Below are 4,044 nucleotides of genomic sequence, written 5' to 3' on the forward strand. Positions count from 1 at the left end.
TGTGTGTGTGCGTGAAAGAGAGAAAGAGAGAGAGAGAGAGAGAGTCAGAGAGAGAGCCAGAGAGAGAGTCAGAGAGAGAGAGAGAGAGTCAGAGAGGGAGCTTGTGTATGTGTCTGTGTCACTGTGTGTGTGTGTGTGTGTGTCACTGTGTGTGTGTGTGTGTGTTTGTGTGTGTGTGTTTGTGTGTGTTTCGGAAGGGGCTGTGATGATTTAAGTCCTTCGAAAGACAGACCCCAGACTCATAGACAGCATTTCGATGGGCTATGGCCACCAGCATGCCGCATTTAGGGTATCTCGGCGGGAATTAAAAATTTCTATCCCCAAAAGTCAATGTACCGTTTTCAAAGAACCCTTTACAAATCGTCGAAGTAAAAAGGGGGCAAAAAATCAAGAAAATTTGTCGTTTATCAATGAAGGTCTGAAACAAAAATCCATCTTTAAAGTGACCCTTATAACAAAAAAGATTTCAAGCAACTTGAGTAGCAGTCTAGATATCTCATTAGTATTTCGTATAATATAAAAACTAGCTCATAGTACCTAGTCGGCTTTTGTTTCGCACTCCGTGATGAAACGTAGCCTTCAGCAGATAGACTGTTTTCGACCCGGAGCCTGTTCTGTAATCGCAACCACAAGCAAGCCGGCAGAGACAATGGTTTTAGGCCATTCCATCCATCACAAGGTGTCACAACGACTGACCCAGCTTGGGTGACCCCCCTTGACCAGTCGTCACCGACTCAGCGGCTTCATTAGTCACAAATTCCTTTGAGCTACTCCGTGGTTGCCGTTTAGTCGTCAGCTAATTGTATCGTCCAAGCCCCTGCGGAATTAAGTTCTGCTCAGGTCTAAAGATCCAGAAGACAGTAAATACGGGTGTGGAGGGAGCCATTGGATTTTACCACTCTCTATTCGGTCTGTCTGTCTTCGTTCTTTCTTTCTTTCGTTCTTTCGTTCTTTCTTTCTTTCTTTCTTTCTTTCTTTGTTTCTTTCTTTGTTTCTTTCTTTGTTTCTTTTCTTTCTTTCTTTCTTTCTTTCTTTCTTTCTTTCTTTCTTTCTTTCTTTCTTTCTTTCCTTCTTCTTCTTCTTCTTCTTCTTCTTCTTCTTCTTCTTCTTCTTCTTCTTCTTCTTCTTCTTCTTCCCATTGTCCTGGCCCCCCGTCACACCACCATCATCACTGTCTTCCTATTCCTTTACTTTTCTTCCCATCTCCCTCTCTCTTCTTACAAATGACATATTCCCACTTTCTTCCTTCTCCTCTTCCTCCTTCTCCTCTTCCTCCTTCTCTTTTTTACCCTCTTCATCTTGCTCCTGGTGTCGGACTCCTAAACGCCAGGCCAAGTAACGTCAGCAAAAGTTTTGCCTCAAACCTTGTGTGTGGTGGAAAGTCGCTCTCCCTTGCGGTTCGCACATTTTGCACACTAAAGTAATTTATTATACGGGCCTTGCCTCCTGCCGGAGGAGGAAATAGAAGGAGCTCTCCATTCCAACCAAAGGGACATGATTTATTATAAACTTGCGTGACTACTGGAATAAGTCCGGAGATTTCAATTCATCTGCTTGCAATAATCAAGTCTGGGGTGAAGAAGAGCAGTGGGTGGTTGGCGGGTGCTGTGGTGTGATTTGCTCCTTCTTTCGTATATTCAAGCATCTATCGTCCTTATCTCTCTTTTTATTTGTATGTTACTTTCTAGCAAATACTTCTATTCTTCGGCATTCATGACTTGATTGTGTTGCGAGTGCCGCAAAACTCTTACAAAAACAACAAAAAACTAAGAAGAGAACCTTGGCACAATAACAGCCTTATTTAAGTGCTTGGGAAAAGACAGAGAATAAAGCTGAAGTAAAAGAATGGCAGTGAGAGGAACGAGAAAAACACAAAACAGAGTTATGGGGAAACAAAACAGGAAGACGAAAGCGATTGTCTCAGTCCACACAGACCAAAACCCGCCCCTTTTCCCCTGAAAGAAACCACTATTCGAAGATAGCCAAGAATGGCACCGTCACAAATTCTTTCGCAAAAAAAATATTAAATAAAATGTGAGGCAGCGTGGTGGAATCAGGCTCTCGTCAAAATAATCAAAGTGAAGAAACTTGCATTTTTCCGCAGGTTTCTGAATTTTTATTAATTTTTTGTTTTTTTGCTCAACACCTTTCATGCCCATTAAAGAACTCATTTCTGTGTGGATTTTTCTGAAAAAAACGTTGATTAAAGGCACAAAGAATGTAAATTTTCAGTTACCACGGACTCTTAAGCTAAGGAAATAACTAATCTTTGGCCGCCATTTTCTCACAAATTTTATCTCTGAAAACAGGTGACCCCACCTCCTTCTTTCGCAAATATCTCGACTTGTATTCAAGGTAAATGGATATTTTTTTCATCCAATTAAAGACAAATGAACAAGCTTTAAGATGATACAAATAACTCTACATGCTCAAAAATTGACGAGAGCCTGATTCCACCACGCTGCATCACAAATATAATTTAATCAATCCGTTGATAAAATACCAAATATTGAATTATACTAAAATTAGGAGTTATTTCAATTGTAGAAAGGGGAAAGGGGGGGGGGGTCTTATTTTAACGGTAGCCTTTGTTTTAAACTAGTCAACGGCGTACAGAACCATGAAAAACTGTCTCAGAAACTCAAGTTTGAAACAGGACCCCAAACCTCGCCGTCAAGCATAACACCCATTAAGCTAGGGCACACCAACATTCACTTGGTCAAACTATTCCTGTTGTATTGAATGGTAAAGCATTATTTGGACTAACCTGTTTCGAATCATGATACTAAATTACCTAACTGATATGACATCAAACACTGTTTCAAGCCAGGCTTTAATTCCAGTTCTATCTTCAAGGTCTGGAGTGTCAGTTCGATCGTAAACCTACTATTGTTTGTCTGAGTACTTGGTACAAGTGCAGATACATGAATTTAACACACATGCAATGTCTTGCACTTTCCATCTCCTTTCACGCAGCCCTTTTGACTATAACATGACATCTTCCTTAGTTTTAGTACAACAACAACAACAACAACAACAACAACAACAACAACAACAACAACAACAACAACAACAACAACAACAACAAACACCCCAACAAAAACAAATTTCACAACCCTGCACACTGGCTACATGTATACCAAACAGAAGCTGCTGACAAATTAAGGGCATATCGTTTTACAAACCAGATGGCGTCATTAGCGCAGGGTTGAGCAAGAGATTACAAAAAAACAACCCCAAACCCCCCTAAAAATCATCCACCCCAAAAATAAAACGTCTTCGCAATGCCAGCCAGAGACAAAAACGAACGTCTGGTTTCTTAACACCTGTTCACCCTTCTTTAAACGAAAAAGGAATAGACTAAACAGAACAATCATCCAACTCCATCCGTTACTGAGGCAATCGATCAATCAGCTCTGGGCACGGGAGTTTCGAAAGTACCCCCCCCCCAAAAAAAAAAAAAAAAAAAAAAAAAAACTAATCCAATTTATCATTCAGTCAATCTCAGTGGTTAAAAAGCAGAATTAGAATTATAAAACTTTCCATCTATTCTTCCTATATTATACGTCCTTTTGTTTTGTTGAATCTGTTTCCTGCCTGCTATCGTGCATTAAATTATAACGTTCTTTAAAAAAAGAATACATGAAAATGTCTACCCTCTTTCTCGTAACTGAATCAATCACTAAAAGCGTATAAGCTTTTGCAGAAAAAAAGTTATGGTTAACAACCCCCCCCATCCCCACCCCCCGTCTAAGTTAATTGGAGATTGCGGTAGTAATGTGTGTGTGTGTAGGTGTGTGTGAGTGTGTGTGTGAGTGTGTGTGTTAGTGTGTGTGTGTGTGTGTGTTTGTGTGTCTGTGTGTGCGTGTGTGGGGGGCAGGGGTATGAGTGGTATGCTCCAGAAGCAAAGAAGCAAATTGTGTGTGAGGGCAAACTTTTTTTAGAATAGGGTCAAAACTATTTGGAACAATCTTCCCGAATCAGTGGTGTCAGCTCCAAACGCGGACACATTTAAGAGACGGGAGTGAGTGTGTGTGTGTGTGT

General features: G+C 40.6%; 1 protein-coding gene across 1 annotated transcript in view; it reads right to left on the reverse strand.

The window, feature by feature from the left end:
• The window catches only part of LOC101850872 (universal stress protein PHOS34), a gene marked incomplete in the record, with an annotated part of 50,357 nt that overhangs the window by 19,988 nt on the left and 26,325 nt on the right, over positions 1-4,044 (reverse strand).

Source organism: Aplysia californica, unplaced genomic scaffold (genome assembly GCF_000002075.1).
Source record: "Aplysia californica isolate F4 #8 unplaced genomic scaffold, AplCal3.0 scaffold00061, whole genome shotgun sequence".
In the NCBI taxonomy this organism is placed as follows: Eukaryota; Metazoa; Mollusca; class Gastropoda; order Aplysiida; family Aplysiidae; genus Aplysia; species Aplysia californica.